Raw genomic sequence first — 13,250 nt, 5'->3', positions numbered from 1 at the left:
GATGAGTCTCTTATTATTACACATGACCTCCCAGTTAATGGAGTGGAAGCCCTTTCTGTTTAAGTACACCTTTCTCTGTTCCCCAGGTGATGCCTTGATCTCAATGTGTGTGCAGTCTATGGCACCCAGGACTTCAAGGAATTGTGCTACAGGGTAAAAATCCTGCATAGCAGTAGCTTTGTCTTCAGGTGTATGTGGAAAATGTATGCAGTCACTGGCATGTTGTAGCATAACATTCAGGAATTGATGGAGGTTCCTGGATTCTGATTTTTGTGACACCCCCAGCATATCCCCTGTTGTTCTTTGGAAGATTCATGTAGCTAATATTCTAAGTGCTACACATACCTTAGTTTCCACAGGTATTGGTTCCCCTTGGTTTGCCCTTGTTCTCAGTAGAGGACAACAGGGTTGCAGAGTTCCTGCGGTGTGCCTCTGTGCATCCTGTAGCACTATACTATTTCCACCTCATGCAGACCATGAAAAGATAAACAGGGTCTAAACACCCTTCTCCTTTGTGGTCGAAGTCTATTAGCAGCAGCAGCAGCATAGACTTGGGCCTGTTGCACATAGACATGCAGAAGAGCAACAGCAGCCCCTAACATTCTTTCCATGTATAGTAGTTTCTGTGTCTGCATTCCAATAGTTTTTTTTGGAATTAAAGTCCAAAACCTGCACTGAGTGTGCACAATTGCTTGAAAGCTTGTTGAATAGCTCCTCCATCTTGGATTGGTTGATTAGCATATAACTAAGCTGCCAGAAAAAATGGAGTGCACCTGGTAAAAACCACAAATCAATCAAATACCAGTCGCAGTGAACAAAACACCACAGAGCTATCTGCCAATGGTAAAGTACCTGAGAAAACGGCCACTACACATTTTCTATAAATGCAGATTGCTGAAGAAGGATGAGTTCACCAGATGTAAAATCCAATTTATTGAATTGTAAAAGAATCTGGTGAACCCATCCTTCTTCAGCAATCTGCATTTATAGAAAATGTGTAGTGGCCGTTTTCTCAGGTACTTTACCATTGGCAAATAGCTCTGTGGTGTTCCGTTCACAGCGACTGGTATTTGATTGATATATAATTAAGCTGCTTATGCTGTAATTAGCATGCCACAATGTTTGCCAGGTTTCCATGGCTCTATACACCACATAGAGCTGCTTACTGAATACAAATCATTGCTCCACCGTGTGAGCTTCACACCATGATGCGCACATGACTGCAGCACACAGTGTAGACTTTATTGAATGAAGCCCCATTAAGTACACTGGAATGGAGGAAATAATTGTTTATACATGCACACATGGCTGTGACTATCAACTGTAGCACCTAGCTTGACTGATTACACCTCAGATGTTTTCCTATTATTAAATGAATGAAAAAGGAAACATAAATAATGACTTAGAAGTAAATTTTAGCTAACTACTTTGAGAACCACACAGTGCTACCCATTGTACCCACATGCTCTAACAACCTGTTAGCTCAAGATTTCAACCCAATGAGCCAAAATCAGAGAAAGATTTCAAATATTGCTCTTATATACTAAGGGCGTTGCTACTATAGAAGGTTTTGCTTTAGCAAGCATTTTCTGAAGAATATGAAGTGTAAAACAAAGAGTGAGATAGGCACATGGAAAAAACAATCAGTAAAACCTAAATGAAAACTCCAGCCAAGCTAGAACTTTCACTGCGTGACCTTGCAAACCTCTTGCATCAGGGGGACATGGGATATATGCAAATTACCCTTATGAACTTCAGGTGTTTCAGCTGTATGGTGATTCTGAATGCCCATGACTTATTACTTTTAAGTCATGTCAGTGGACAATTTCAGGCCGCATATTTTGGCCTTGTTATGACCTCATCAGGGTCATTTGCATATATCCCATATGCCTCTGATGCAAGAGGTTTGAGAGGTCACTCAGTGGAAGTTCTAGCTTGGCTGGAGTTTTCATTTAAGAATATAAAGTTAAAGTCTGAAATTCAGATGCTTGTTATTATTTAGTGAATGCAATCCACAATACTTTGCCAGAAAAACACAACTTTTACAAGGACTAGACTACAAATATGAGGCAAAATCAGGGACAGTTGAGAACTATGCCTTCTGCACGCATACAAACACACAACACAGATGTGATTATCAATTACACCCACTTGTTTGACCGTACATTAAAGATTATTTCCTTGTGATCAAGTAAGTGAATAACTACATAACTAATGGTCCAGTAATCTCAGCTCCCTGCTGTCAGAAACACACAGTGCAACCCAGTGCAACTCCCCTCCATCTTCTCAACCTCAGAGATCGTGACTCAGTGATAAAGACCCAAAATTATCAGTCTTATATATTTAAATGTCTAGTATAACAAGGTTTTGCATTAGCAAGCATTTTCTGAAAGATATAAATTCTGAACATCATATGTTTGTCATTACTTAGTAACTACAATCCAGACCAGTTTGCCAGAAAACACAAACATTTTAAAGTAACAGACCTCAAATAAGAGTCAAAATCAGTGACATTTGAGAACTATTCCATCAGTGCATGTACACACACACACACACACACACACACACACACACACACACACACACACACACACACACACACACACACACACACACACACACACACACACACACACACACACACACACACATACACAAGACACACAAGACCGATTACAGCCACCTGTATTACTGTACACCTCAAATACCTGGTTTAAATCAAATGAATGAATAAATGAATAAAATAATGGCCCGGAAATGTGTATCATCATGCTGCTGCTGTCAGAACCATACAGTACAACTCACTGCAACTCCCCTTTGTCCTCTAAAGTTCTTAGTTCAAAAATCAGAGGCAAAGACCCAAAACAGAAACAGATTTTTAAATATCTACTTTATATACTTATTATATTCACTAAAATAACATGCTTTGTATTAACAAGGATTTTCTGAAGGATATGAAGTCCAACACTCACATGCCTATCACTATTGAGTAACTGCAATCCACAACAATTTGCCTGAAAGCCATACTAGGAACAGACCAAAATACCTTTCAACTGCTTTGCTCAAGAATTCTTTGACAAAGTCAGAAATAATAGGCGTAGACAAAAGCCAAAAGGGACACATTTTATTTTAAAACCCACAATACAAATTGTCCCTTTCAGGGGTGACCCATGAGTATTGTCTGGTAAAATGGCTTGCTCAAAGTCACACAGTAAGCAAATGGAGACAGGAGGAATTAAACCATGTACTTTTGACTACAGGAAGCACTCTAATTCACTTAAAAAGTTAACAGAAAAATGGGCATTGCACAGGCATACATATTCTAAGCAAAAATATGAAACTCTAATCACTGACATTACTAACTGACTGTAATCCTTACTGATTTACAGAAAATAAAAAAAATCAAACATTTTACATGGGACAGTAAAAAATACAAGGCAATATCAGAAACATTCTGCAGAAGTCGGCAAGAGATAAGAGCCACACAACTCTTAAGTCACTTTAAAAAAGTTAAAAAAAGTTTTGCATGGGTATGCAGTTTTTGAACAAAACACTAATGTCGGGCATTATTGACTAACTGTAAAAGACTCAGTGATTTACCACATAATATTTTTTTCACAAGAGATGGCAAAACACATGATGCTTTATCAGAAGCTTTCTGCAAAATCTGTATCAGAGGAGAAGCAATCAATTCTTAATTCACTTAAAAAGTTAACAGAACAGCAGGTTTTACACAAGTGTGCATTCATATCGGCTCATTTCAATATTAAATCATGATTATAAAGTGTTTATGTCTATAATGGCAAAGGTGTTACCAAAACTGATAGGTATGGATCAATATGGTTTTGTGGAGGGGAGGCAAATAATTGACAACACTGATAGAAAATTGATGACCCAAAGGGAGGCAGAATGCAAGAAAATACTACTGATGGTGGATCGTGATGCAGAGAAAATTTTTGAAAAGTAAGCTGGGATTTTATGAGTAGGGCAATGGAAGCATTTGCATTCCCTGGTACAATAATGAGGTTAATTAGGAGAATATATGAGGGATCAGAGGCAAAAATCAATTCGGAGTGTTCCTCTCTGATAAGTTGTGCCTGAATAGAGGAACCAGGCAAGGGTGTCCTCTTTCCACTTTGTTATCTGCATTATATTTAGAACCATTGACAAAGAAAATAAGGGACACATAAATTCAGTGATATAATTAATATGGTAATCAAGAAAAGTTAGCTTTATTTCCAGACAATATTATTTTGTACCTGATAAAACCAGAAAATGACATCTCAGCGTTGTGTAACATTCTGAGACAGTTCCAAGTTTTTAGGGATATAAAAATAATGACGATAAAGCAAAGGAAATAGCTGTAAACTATGTACTCACACGTGAATTGGTTCATCTATACCCATATTTATGGGGACATGATAAAATGAAATGTTTAGAAATATGGGTTAAAATGGATTCTGTTATGACTGCTAAGGATATGTGGGAAGAGACTAAACAAAGGCTAATACAAAAACTGAAAAACTGGAGGCTCTTTTCTATGGCTATGGATAGTAAGACACAAGTAGTAAAAACATTTGTAGCCTCTTCAGTTTTATATGCAGGTCAGGCATATTTGTACCAGCCAGAGGAGAAGTTGTGGATAGTACTTAATAAAGAGTTGAAGGATTTTGCCTGGGAGGGGAAGAGGGCAAGAGTCAAGTGGGATAAACTGATCCTTCCAATAGAACAAGGTAGTTCAGGATTACCTGATTTAAAGGGATATTTTATAGCTACCCATTTAAGGCTCTTATACATATCACAAGCAGAAAGATACAATTCATAATGGAAAGGGGTAGTGATGAAGCAGAGGGGGATGTAAAGAAATAAGGAGAGAGTGGAATTTTGAATGAAGATCCTTAAGGAGGATAACAACAGTCATATGGAATATTATATTTATAAAGTAGAAGAAAGTATCCCAAGAACTAAGCCAGTATGGGAATGGACAAAGGCAATTCTGCTGATAGGAATGACTGCAATTAGGGGTCTAGAGAATAAACAAGAGGAGACTGGAATTTACTAAAGGAAGTTGGCAAAGGCAAAGAAGAAATTTGGACTGCATGGTAGAAACTGCCTTTCCTATCAGAGATTGATATCAGAATATAGGCAAAGAGAACGGGACAGGAGAATGCTAAATGAAACACCTGCACTGGCTGAGTTTTTAGTAGAATCTATAACCGTATCTGCAGTTAAAAAAGGGGTAATTAGTAGGGTGTATAAAATGTTGCACAACAACTATAGGAATCAATCAGAGGAGGTCAGAAAAGATCGGGAAGAGAGATTATATAAGAAATTCACAAAGGAACAGTGGGATGACATATGTATGGCTACCAATAATGCAACAAAGTCTAGAAGATTTAGGATTTTTTGTTTGGAAGTGTTTGCATAGGTATTCGTATACCCAAAGCAAACTCCAAAGATTTTTTCCTCAGGCAAATGGCAAATGTTGAAGGTGTGATGAGGAAGAAAAAAGTAGCTGGGAACATCTGTTTCAGAGGGTAATGAGTTGGCAGACTTTAAAAATTTCCTACAGAGTACTCTATCAGGAATACTGAGTGAGTGAATGAGTGTAACTAAAAAATAATTTTTTTGAGCTGGGATAAAGGATCTGAATTGCCTAGAAATAGAAAGGCCTTGTTAAGTTTAATTCTGGTAGCTGCAAAAACAATTACTAGAAAATGAAAAGCAAATCTAAATTAATCATACGTGAAGTACTGCATATTGTAACAGAGATAAAATAACAGGATCTGGGATACACAGAAAAGGGTAGCAAATTACATAGACAAAATGGAACTTGTGGGAATAATACATGTAGAAAAATGCTTTGTGGAAGGAAAGAGGTTTAAGAAAAGGAAGGAGCTGAACAATTTACTGTATGTAATATTGGCTTGATTATATTGTAAAGAAGAATATATGTATGGGGGGATTCAATAAATCCTACACAGTCATTTTTTCACAATGTGCACATCACTACAAGAAGTTTTAGATTCAAGCTGTAAAGCAACTGTGTAGACTTTGTGATCGTGTTGCCCATGTATTCAAAAACCTTTCAAATACAGCCACAGAACAGAGTCTACATGGAAACAAGAGCAAGTAAAAGTTATAAGATTGTACAGAACTGACCTTAACATGTACCAGCAGACACATTATTACATTATTAGACAGGGTGGATGCTACAAAAGTAGAATAACAATAGCAGCAATCCTTTTTAAGTGCCATGATATACATGGAGCTTCACTCCCCCACCTCCTAATAAAGAATATACTCATAACTGATGTAGACAGATAGAAGTGTAAATCCCATGAAACAGACTATTCATACTGTTATGTAAGCATAAGTAGTATGTAGCTGACAGAATACAGTCAACATTTAGCAAAAACTGCATTCCACTGTGCAGATATATAGCAAAGTAGTACCCTCCCTTGTGTTCATAACATTGGGCTCCCCTTCAGTTTCCCTGCCTACATTGTTACCAACTGTGTAGATTCAGGGCTGTCAGCACGGTAAATATGCAAATGAGGTCAAAACTCATTAAAACTGCTGGATCACAAACAATTGTAACCATGTATGTATGTTCACTTCATGTAGGCAATTCCACAGTGTTTATTTTCAATGTATGGCAATAGCGAATGCTGACATCAGGGGTGGGGTATCAGGTAACACTTACAGAGGTGTGCATGTAGGTCTCTGAAGGGTGAAAGTGCATGTAAGCAGTGCACAGTTTCACAAGTTCTGTTTCATGCTTTTTTTTTTTTGTTATAATATGTCGTCTATGTCTGCTTTAAGTTGTTTTTTAATTATTTTTGTCATTGTTTGTGCGATACAGTGCTTAGCGCAATCACGTGAAATGGAGGAATGAGTGGCAGGTTTCTCTATGCTTGATATGTAAGTATTCTCTGGCAGCATGTGTATGTGTAGGTCTGGAGTACAGATGGTCTTCAGTTCTAATACAGGGTGTGCAAACTTTAAATCAGTTTTTGTGCTCCATGCTTGCGTGATATCGTGGGAACAGAGGAAAGTAATAACAATATTGTCTGAGTTTACCTTATTTACGTGTAGGTGTGAGCAGGGGTGCAGAGGTGCACACTGCACTTCCCACACTAATGAGCAACAATGGAGTTAACACATGCAGTTAAGCAGCAGGTGTGTTTCATAGGTGCTAATTACAACATAAGCAGATGATTTTCAGCGTGGTAGAGCTATTCAATAAGCTACAAAGCATCCATGTACCCTCCATTCTGTATGTTCCTGAATACTTCAATATCATTGGAATAGAGACAAGGAAATTTTAAAAGTACACAATGCTAGGGGCTGCTGCAGCTTTACTCAATATGTGCTACAGGCTGAAGCCAATGCTGCTGGTGCTGTTGACAACAGGCCTAGGCCAAGAAGGAAAAGAGTGTTCAAGGCCAGGATACTTTTTCAGATACTACATGACCTGGAGATTGTAGAGAGCTACAGGGTGGACAGTGGCACATTACAAGAACTCTGTGAGCTCTGACACCCTCATATCAGAGCCAGAACCAAGCAAGGGGAACCCATCTCAATGGAAACAAAGGTATGTATAGCCCTTAGAATATTAGCTACAGGTACCTTTCAAGGACCAACTGGGAACATGATGGGTGTGTCACAGGCATCAACATTTGGGATCTTCCACCAATTCCTGTATGCTATGGTCATACATGCCACTGAGCTCATATATTTTCACCATAGTTCTGAGGAGAGAGCCAGCAATATGCAACATTTCTACCAGTTAGTGCACTACGCTGAAGTACTGGGTGCCATAGATTGCACATATGTACACATTAAGGCACCACCTGGTGACAGGGTAGAATGTGCATTAACCACAAGGAATACCACTCCATCAACTACCAAGTAGTGTGTAATTCCCAGGGAATTATTTTGAATTTGTGTGTAATAGCAACTCTGGTAGTTATTGTGACTCCCATATCTGGCACACATCACAGCTGTACCAGATATTTGCTAGGGGGACATCCCATAGGGATATGTACTGGGGGATGCTGACTATTCACTGGAACCATGGCTGATTACACCCATCAGAAGTGTACACACAGCCACAGAAGAATGCCATAATGAGGCACATGCTCAAACCAGAAACATCATATATCATGTGTTTGGGATGCTGAAGTTACAGTTCCAGTACCTAGATACATCTGATGGAGCCCTGCAGTGTAATCTACACAAATGTACACAAATCTTCACAGTATGTGCTATGCTACACAATCTGATACTGCCAAAACAGCTGCAGCAAGATCAGCAAGGGGAAGGGACACCCCCCACCAATGCCTAGGTCACTACAGCTACAGGCAGAGGAGGACTTGGGGGGAGCCACCAGTTACTGTGGCTGGAGGCAACATAAGCATGCTCAGTATGCCCATGCTTTGGCTAAGAGACAACACATAGCACATTCACTGACCACCTAGATGCCTAATTCCTCTCTCCTACTCACATACATATACTAAAATTGATGCCAGGCAACTCACACAGCCTTTACCTCCCCATGTATTGGCTGTGTATTGCTTGCATCAGACAGCATTATCCCTGAACTAAAATCATGTCAACTGCTTCATTTGCAAGGTAAGTCCCGAATCTAGAGTGTATTATTTAATAAGGGTCTATATTAAATCAGAGAACACTTAAAAAAGTGAATGATAATTTATAGACCCCATGTAAGTGAAAGCTTACAATCCCAAACCCTCAGAACAGTGAATTTTTTTTCCCAGGGGGAAAAAAATTGCTGTTCCACAAAAAAAAAGAAAGAAAAAGAAAACCTTCAAAACATTATATAAAGTCGGGGCTTTGTACCCCCACACCCCCAATGTGAGAGGCTGTGCCCCCATCCCCCCTACTTAAATATACCAACTCCAAGATCACATTACAGTGATGAAAATGGCAAAGTAATGGAAGTGGCCAAGTGATTTCTTTCCCAGGGAAAGAAGTCTCTTATATGCCGTTTCACTATTTTATTGTTTTGTGCTTTCAAGTTCAATCAAGACACATTCAAAGGATTGCGTTTTCGAAAATATAATAGGAACCCTTTAATAATAGTATCACATATCCTTGTATTTCTTAACTCGGTACAATATTCAAGTAAATATTGTTGGATGTCTACAGAAACTACCTTAATATGTGACAGCAGAGCAATGAATTTACTTATATGCTCCCATTAGTAAGTCTTAGACCTCAGGCATCAAAGATTCACATAGTCATCTCTCTCAAAAGTACTGAAGTACATGCCCTCAGTTTAGCACCATAACTTTGGTAAATCATTAAAGAAAAAAGATAGAAAGTAATGATACACATTGCAGTTTCTGACTCTTAAACCCTTCCCAAGATCAAACAACAGGCAGGATGCAGAACAAGGAGAGCAACAAGAGCATCATATATTTTTTTGTGCTATAGCAGTAACTCATGTTTCCTCCCCACCAAAAAAACAGGCTATGCTTGTTTGTGACATAAGAGTGAAGAGCTTTGTTCCTCCCCAAAAGTACAGTGTACCCTTGTTTGTTCCATAACAGTAACTCATCTATGCTACCCCCAAAAGAACAGTATATGGTTGTGTGTGCCATCCAACCTGGCCTTCAGTTGTTGGCAACTGCATATCATATTACTCCCCCAGTTAATATCCTCACATTTCTTAAGGCCAAAGATATTGAATGGCTTACACACTGCATGTCTCACACTACTGGTCAGATAAGTGATGAATTACCAAAAAACACAGAAATGTAAGACATAGCTGTATATTTGCAAGTATAATCATAACATATTGTATGCTCAGTAAGTGCACTACGTCCAAATATAATAATGATAATTAAATGCACAAATACCAGCTGATGGTTTGATAGCAGTACACATTCTATTGCAGTTGGTTTTGTGTGAAGAATGACTTCAGTCCTTTGCTGCAATGCTGTTTCTGTGGCAAAGAGGAGTAAAGCATCCATCCTGTTTTCTGAAGATGCATTGATCTGAGAGTTCAAATCCCAAGCTATGTGGAAATATCTCATGTGTACTATCATGTTCTTCTATGTATGTCATACATCGGTTTTCTTAATTTCATGTATTTCTCCTTTTTTTTAATTTCTTATTCCTATTAGTTTTACTGGAAAACAAATGCATTGCAGGTTTGGTTGTACTCATTTGGTTCATGAGAAGTGCTTCATTGTGGAAACAGGACAAACCAGACCACATAGCAAGCAGACAGTCACAAATATAAACCAGATATATTCAATTAATGTTGCAGGACATTGCAAAAAACAGGCCTGGAGTACAGCTGGAACTATCAGATGTTTGAAATGCAGCTCCCATTTGCAGACTGCTTACCTATGCACAAACAGGTGTATCTTGCATGCATGTACATTTTATTCAGCATTGCACAAATCAGCTGCTTGCTGCACTATGGGACTGAATATATCATGCTTCATTATTGGTGTTTATTCTCCATTTCCTTTGTCTGACATAAACCTACATGTGGAAACATTACACACAAAGGGCCCAATCTAACTATACATCATATATTTATAATATATACATGTGTTGGCCTCCCCCAAACCACCAAGCACTACACACACTTTTTCCACACATATATCAACCACACTACAAAGTGTAATATATAATATTGTGTGTTCCATCATGGACAGGACCAGTTGGTGCTGCTCATAACCTCACTGTGCTAAACTCAGACATCCAACTATGCTCAGTAAGGGTACTTATGTTATACACAGCTAGGCTTCTAAACAGTCTAGTGCTATTAGTGCTATTAGGCTACTAGCCTCATATAATGCTTTGAAGCTATGTGCTTAGGTAGGCCTCCGAAGCTGTTGTGCACCACATGGCCTGCTGATATCATCTACTATAAGTGCACCTGCACTCTTGTATAAATCAGACTTGTGTTATGGCACTTGTGTTAAGTACTGCGGTCTGTAGTCCATGCACTTAGGTAGAGCGTTCAGTTCTCACTGCAGTTGACTGTGTGTGTGTGTGTGTGTGTGTGCGTGCGTGCGTGTGTGTGTGCGTGTGTGTGCGTGCGTGTGCGTGTGTGTGCGTGTGTGTGTGTGTGTGTGTGTGTGTGTGTGTGTGTGTGGGTCTAGTCAGCAGAGTAGATGTGGTATCCTACGGTTACTTCTCCAAGGGCATGGATTACCAGTATTTTGATACTTTCACAAGCCTACACATCCATTTCATGCAGCCCTCCCAACCTATTGTCTCCCACATGGTCTGCTGATGTGATATACTATAAGTTCAGCTGCACTCCTGTAAACGTCAGACATGTGCCGTGATACTTGTATTAAGTACTGTGTTTTGTAGTCTGTGCACTTAGGTAGGGGGTTTATTATCACTACAGTTAAATGTGTGTGTGTGTGTGTGTGTGTGTGTGTGTGTGTGTGTGTGTGTGTGTGTGTGTGTGTGTGTGTGTGTGTGTACATGCACATGTATGTGTCAAATCAGCAGAAAACACATGGTATCCTGCAGTCAACTGTGAGTGTATGTTTGTCTGTTAGCTGTTGCTTGACATTACCAAGAGCCTTTTACACCAGCATGTGGGACACTTATTCTGTCTAGACACCGCTGATGTCATCAGTTATAAACTGTTGTCTGACACACTCCAAGTCAGTCTTGAACTGTGGCACTTGCATAAAGTACTGCATTCTGCAATCTTCGTACTTAGGTAAGGATTCTATTCTCACTGCAGTCAACTGTGTGTCTGTTAGTTGTTGCCTGACATTACCGAGAGCCTTTTGCACCAGCATGTGGGATACTTATTCTGACCTCAATGGACTCTGCTGATGTCATCAGCTATATGATAGTTGTGGACCTGCAGTAATCCCAACAGGCCATGGTGGGATGGAGGCCAGGAAGATGTGACCTCATCCTATACCACACAGATCACAGCTTTTAATCTATCCACATACATCATGGTATGGTTTGTAGCTTCTGTGTACTGCATGTGTCTGGTGAGGGTAACACAAAAGAGATCATTGTACTGTTTTACTGTTCTGATCAGGTTTCACTGCAGTGCTGTCAAACAAATATTATATCTGAATATGATGGCATGACTTACAATGTGCACAATATGTTTGTTCTGGGAAGTCCTTAAAGAGAGAAGTTAGAAATTAATGATACACATTCCAGTTTTGTACTTCACAACCTTCGCAGGTGAAATCAGTATAAGGTTGTGACATTTTGATACCTTAAACTGTTGAACTTTTCAAGGAGACTATAATCAAAAGGTACAATGACCACTTCAATAACACAAATGCAGATATATTAAACTATAAGTTATCTATGCTCCATGAGCACCAGACAGAAGCCATTTGTATTTGAATCCAAAAGCTAGAACAGGGATACGGCATAGTTATCATCACTTGCTTATGGTGTTGTTGGGGGGTAACAGCAGGAAACTTAGGCTGACACAAGGTCAGTGAGTGTGTGTGTGATTAAAAAAGAGAAGAAGGCAAACATATGTATAAAACAACAAATGGCCAGTGAGACTAAATGAGTAACTGTGATGTGTGCTCCTGTAGGGGTTCTCTATGTGAAATAGTTGTGGGAGTGTGTGCATGACCACAGCCAAGCTTTGTGCTTGCTCTAAGTCTTGGTCTGTCAGACAGGTGTGATTGATGCATGGTAGAGGTGGCAGTTCATCTTTGGCATCCCCGACCAAGAGAATTGACTCTGACAGGAGTTGCACTGGCACATTGATGTCCAGGACCACCGTCAGATGTAGTTCTGCTACCTGAGTGTGACTGATGTCTGCTGGACTAACTGCTTTCATGGGGACATCCACAACCATGACCCCCAAGGACTGCCACATCTGTGTGTAGACAGCACACTTGCTGATGGAGCACTGAAAGTACTCTAACTATGTGAAAGTGATCACACATAGCTACACTGGCTGACAGCAGATGATGTGGCTGACCTACACCCACAAGGATGCTGTTCCCCTCCCAGCAGACATTCTTTCACAGACACTGCCCATTCCATAACAGACACCCTTCAATCCATCACAGACACCCCTTGTTTCTATGTCTCATTCATCTGATGCTGTGAATGGGCAACATGGTGGAGCCCGTCACTCATGGCAGACTGTGCCACAGTACTCTGAGACTTGCACTATGTCAACCATTCTATATCATTGTCCTTAAACTGTGTGAGGCTATGAACTGAAAATCATAATATGTAGCTATCAAGAA

Source organism: Protopterus annectens, chromosome 12.part0 (genome assembly GCF_019279795.1).
Source record: "Protopterus annectens isolate FY-2018-M chromosome 12.part0, PAN1.0, whole genome shotgun sequence".
NCBI classification, from domain to species: domain Eukaryota; kingdom Metazoa; phylum Chordata; order Ceratodontiformes; family Protopteridae; genus Protopterus; species Protopterus annectens.
This window is presented reverse-complemented; position numbering follows the sequence as displayed.